At 31.0% G+C, this 5,941-nt stretch overlaps 1 long non-coding RNA gene across 1 annotated transcript; it reads left to right on the top strand.

Annotated features, from left to right (window-relative positions):
• Positions 1 to 1,113: 1,113 nt before the first annotated feature.
• On the top strand, positions 1,114 to 4,065 carry LOC132753476 (uncharacterized). The gene is made up of 3 exons (XR_009628960.1): positions 1,114 to 2,072; positions 2,650 to 2,835; positions 3,504 to 4,065. It is a non-coding gene; the product is annotated as an uncharacterized LOC132753476 (long non-coding RNA).
• Positions 4,066 to 5,941: the final 1,876 nt, after the last annotated feature.

Below are 5,941 nucleotides of genomic sequence, written 5' to 3'. Positions count from 1 at the left end.
GTAAGGTTATTAAGGTCTTTTAATGCATTGTGCTGAATCAATAGCACCCCTAAAATATGTGTATACATGCTGTCATTAGCTGTTACCTAGATTTGCTGTATAGATTTGCTGTCTATATGATCAAAAACAGAGAACTACTTTTATGTACATGAAATACTACACAGAATATTTATTAAGTTTTGTAAGTGATGGCTTTCTAAGACATAAAATAAACAAGGTATACATAAATTGATAATCAACATACATACATTTGGACTCATTTAAATTTTACTTATTGAAAAACAAAATGGGAAAAATGGGAAAATATATGGTAAAAATAAAAAGTTATGTACGAAAGGGTACATACAACTTTGGTTATAATTCTACTATTGTTAAAGGGTTTTTTCCTTGTCAAGTCATACGCTAGAATTAAGGTTACTAATATAATAGTACTACTAGGAAAGACAACAGCCAGAATCTGGTCTGTATTAGTAATTAGTCGTATCAAAATCTCTATCAGATGTTGACTTGAAAATTTGAAAGTGGTAAGGTAGCAGCTTAACTGTAAATGTTACTCATTCCTATGCAAATTGGAATACCATCAGTAAAATTTATTTGTCGTTGAATGTAGTCTTTTCAATTGTTTTCACTTCCTTGAAAAATATTTAACCTCAGACAGTATGTAACCTGGTGTGTTTTGGTTTTTTTTTAAGTTTCTTTTTCCAGGAAATGTGGTGTCTACAACGTTTTAAAACTTATATGCCTATTTTCCTTTAAAATCCGCTGATGTTGATTGTAGGCAATCATGCAAGTGAATTATGTTTAGTAACTAAACATCTAAAAGGTATGATAAACGGAAACCACGCCGCTTCTTGTCGCCGACGGTAAATACCGAAAATGAGCGGAAAATACGTTTATTTACGATGATTTAGTGGGCGGGAAAATGGGCGGAGCTTATTTTATCTCCTATTGAAAAACGCGTAAAGCTGGATTATGCTGATCTGAATCATGATGGTTCGACATTGTAAAGCTAAGAATGTAACTTCTGTTTTGAGTATTCGAACACTTGGTATTGCTACTATCAGTTAATGTTTTTGTCGTTTAACAAAAAGTATTTTGTTGAAATGCATGACGCACGACGCGAGAAAACCGGTCTTAATGACACTACAATAAATGTGCACTACAGCGATTTAAATGACGTCACTCTTATTGCGTATACAGTACACATGTAAACACGGAAATGTTTTTTATCGTGTGTTATTGTTTTTTAAGTGTATTATCGTTAGAATTCAGAGGAAAGTTTATATGATGGAGGAGTAAGAAGTAAGTGTCTATAATGTATAATGTATAATTTATGAAATCAACAACAAAAATATATCATGCATAAATGTTTATTTATCAGAGCATCGAATTGATAAATATTTACTGACGTTTACAGTACTGTATAAAATCTACAATCTAAGTATGCTTTGAAATATGGAAGAATAATTTAATCGGCAACATACATCGGTGCCTTTTTATAGAATAAATTTACGTTGTTTTGATCTTAATTAAATCAGTCTATTGTAGGTTTACCAATTATCGATCTCTGTTTTATAGGCAGATCAAAATTAAGGTTAATTTAAGAATAATCTAATCAGTCGCAAGTTAAATTAATACTCTCTTTCAAAATTCATTTACAATATGTTTCTATAATTCATTTAGAACATGTAAGCAATAAAATAATATATGTCCAAAATATGCTACGTCATCATGGAATAAAAACGTTTTTTAGATTTAATATTGTCTTTTATTGATTAATTAACACGTTAAATTATTGCTGAGAGTATAGCTCAGTGGATTATGCTGTGGCCTCACACTCAAACAAATCGGGTTCGTATCCTGACTGATGCCAATTTTTTTTTATCCGTTTTTTATTCATTTTTTGTCATTCATAGGATCTGAAATCCCTGTGCTCGTATTATTTTTGGGAGAACACTTATCAAGTCACAAAACAGATATTTCGAGAGATACTGACTGTGATTATTCAGAAGTGGAAAAATGTGACACTAGCAACGACGGCACTGCGGGACCACGTACTTCTCGCACAAAAGGTAATTTTTTCAGTTTGTAGCAACATATTTACAATGATATAAGGGACAAGAGGTTTAATATATACTCAAAACTACCATCTTACACAATCAGATATAAATCAGTACTAGGGATATACTACTGAAATATTACAACCACTTCTTCTCAACTCATATAGTATCAGTACAAATACCAGTACTGCTGCACCAGTATGTTTGGTTTGGAAGCAAATAAATACCAGTGCTTTAACATTTTAGGGATTTTACTATGATTTTACCAAGTCTGTACACGTTATATTTTAGGACAAAATAAAAACCGTTACACTGGTTACGTTGGTTATTTTTTAAGTTGGGCGATAAGGCAGGACAGAATGAAAGATCGAGTACCATATGCAAGTACCAGGTACTGATTCAAGAAATCTTCATTACTAAGATTTTACTTACTTCTAGTTACTCGGCAATCTGAACTGATTTTGACACTCTTATCCGTTTTCCCAAAGACAAAATATGAACACTGTAGTATTGTTAAAAAGCACTTCAAATTGCAGCAGGTAATTAATGCTTTTCAATATTACAAAATAGTTTAAATTTTCTTTTAAAGACATGTGCGGTGTTAAGTTGATGCGGGATTCGCACATCTAAAGGCATGATTTAGAAACACTTCAACAGCTGACCGATGTTACAGAGAAGTAATCTACAACAAACAGCCGGTACGTTACCTCAAGCGGTCATGGCGGCAATGGAAACCCGTTCTTGAGGGATTTTTCAAACCAATTATTGGTAAAAGGTAACCTATGTTTATCTCATTTAAATGTAAATGTTGTAACTCAGAAAATATCTTAAACATGAAAATTTAAGGGTTAATTGTTTCTTTAATCGTTTACAAGTAGCTTTATTTTCTTCTTTGATTAACTTTACTGTATAAATGGTCCTTAAAGAGTTATCTGTTAAAATACTTTATTATTTAAATACTTTCTTTATTTATTATTTTAAAATTAAAAAAAAAGCAAAAAAAAAAAAACATAAGGAAATGGTTCTGTAATCACATATTAATAGAAATTGTTGTTACATAGAATGTCTCCACATGTATATTCTTCGTGATCAGCATAAAATATTCCGGAACAAAATATTATGCAGACGGAATTCACAACATATATCCAGCTAATACACTTTACAGTAATGCGAGATAAATCAAATTATTCTGTAACATTTGTTTCTGGTTGAATTATGTTTATATGTACAGATGGTCTTATTTTACATTTACAGTTTATGAAAATTAGTCATGTGACCTGTTTACTGTCGTGCTCTAAAAACTGTCCAAGCTCTTCCATTCTTTTAACTCTCTGAGTTGTAAATGTGCTCAGAATAATGTTTTTTTTTAATTTATTTATTAAAGCATATTAGGACATAAGTTTGCTGCATTTTTCATGACGGACATTTATCATTTTTCAATAGATAGAAAATTCCTGCACTTCCGGTTCCAGTCGAACACACCGGGTGTGGTTATGGCAAAAGTAACACCTGAAGGCGAGGGATATTACATTCAAGTCTTGAAAGAACACGGATTCCGGTTCGGTTCATGTGTCCGTCCAAGCGTTATTACGCCCGTAGGAATGCCAGCAGTGTCGCGAAGTGTGCGTGCGTTCGTCAGTCAAGACAGTTAATCATATTGACAGTGCAATGTTACAACAGCTTAGTGCAGAATTAAATATCAAGAACTGTTGTTGTTTGTTGTTAAAACACGGCCATTGTTTCTGTTATAAAGAAAAATAGAACTTATTATTTAACTGTCTATGTTTTTTATAAGTATTAAACGTTAAACGTAGACTTATATACTGTTGTTGATTTATTTCTTTGGGTATATACCTAAAAAAATGTCTGATTTCAATCTATGCCACCCGTGCATACTAAAACCCACCAACACACCTGTGTCTTCTGACCGTGGTCTGCAATATTTGTTTTTCAAGCAGTATATAGTCTGAAAATTTCCTTTTTTACAGCTTAAACATACTAATGGAGTGAAGTTAAGATTAAAATAAATTGCCGTTTTTAAATTTTCCAATTAACAACATTAAACGTCAATTTAATTTTTCGACGTCATTTATTTACAAAGTGATCAAATATATGACGTTCTTTAAATAAGTATATCTCAATAACTAACCCTTTGATTTTAAAACAGTTTTCACCGTCATATTCAGAAAGACATTCTCTACAAAAATAAGCGAAAAACCAAATTTCGAAAAAAATGTCATTAAGACCGGTTTTCTCGCGTCGCGCCTCGCATGTTTATAATGTTAAATCGGCAAACTCAATCCAAGTATGCAACATTGGAGTTTACATACAAAGAAATACAATTGTATTTTTTCCATTAACAAACTATTCAACTCAGATCAACAAGGCTGGATTTTTGGCAACGAATAGCCTCCATATAGAACCATCCTTCGATCATGTAATGAATGTCATTCTATTTCCTTGACCTGTTTATTTCCGATTATCAGAGTAGAGAGAGAAATACATAGTTTTTAGTCACTTACAAGCAGGACCTTCAAATATATGGTTTGTGAAGCTGCTAAACAATTTGTTCGAATGTATTCTTTATCATGTAAAAAATAATTTTGGTTCTCTTTAAATAATTGGTTCAATAACTAGATAGCTGTTCATTGGATATTGTTTAAAGTGAATATGTCCATAATTAAAGGTTTTTTCTATTAATAATTATTTGGTAGTGTTTAGTTATCATATGTGAGAACAAACCACAAAGTAATTATATATGGCAGCTGTTGGTAAATGCGAAAATGCTCATTTTGGTATCACATATCTAAAAACAGTAGATTTGTCTTAAACAAATTACTATATAAATGGTCATATTTAATCATCTATAACTCAACATATATTGTTGTCCGAAATATTTTTGAAAAAAAAATCCAAATGATACATATCTAATATTTCTGTTTACACACTTAGTCTAGTATTATCAATTAACTGCTAAGTTCACATTTTTCATTTGTATTTGAGTATTAAAACCTTCTTCTCTGAATGTAAAGAATGTACTTGTGATGTCTATTCAATATAAAAACACTTTGAAGTTCATAAATAGTTAACACTTTGTTATTCTAACAGGCTTTCATATTGTTATCATTTTACTTGAAGTTCATGTCTATGTGAAAAGAAATATGTTCCTCTTGTGCAAATAGATACGGCGGCCTTCTTGAAAGAATGAGTGCAATAGTTTCATTTAATATGTTGCTTCCTTTTTTGGTTTGTAGTTATGTAAATATTGTTATGATATCTTGCCTGAAACAACTTATCACATTAAAGACCCTCAATTTATTCTATCTGTGATTATACAAAAAGACGATATGTTTAAGCTGGGTTCATTGGTCTGATAACATGTTACTTGTCTAAACACATACACATTATATGTTAATTGCTTATAGCAAGATAACTATTGTATATAATAATTACTTCTTGAAAAAGTATATGAAATCTATTCTTAGAGGTTTATGCATTGAATATGGTCCTCATATCCTTTATACGTTTGCATAAAACCTAGCAATAGTCATACGTGAAACATGAGTTGGAAGCACTTGGATAAATGAATCCCTTTCAATACCCTCTGATAATTATGATGAGCAGTTTTACCAGTGGTCAACATGTTTCTATGAAATGACTCTAAACAGTAGTTATACGCTGTGTTGTCATGTCACTCAGAACAGCAAAAAAAATTTTTTACGAATACATGAAAAGAGCATCGGACTATTATATGTGTCTATGTTTAAAAATAGAAAATAGATTAAAAGATTACATTATACTTGACATGCTTTTCAATTTAAGAAATGTTTAATTTATTAATGGAATAAATGAAGTTATGCATGATAATTAAATCACTGCCA

This window comes from Ruditapes philippinarum, unplaced genomic scaffold (genome assembly GCF_026571515.1).
Source record: "Ruditapes philippinarum isolate M1 unplaced genomic scaffold, ASM2657151v2 ctg677_1_1_1_1, whole genome shotgun sequence".
NCBI classification, from domain to species: domain Eukaryota; kingdom Metazoa; phylum Mollusca; class Bivalvia; order Venerida; family Veneridae; genus Ruditapes; species Ruditapes philippinarum.
Note: the sequence above shows the minus strand (reverse complement) of the source record. Positions and strands in the feature narration are given on the sequence as shown.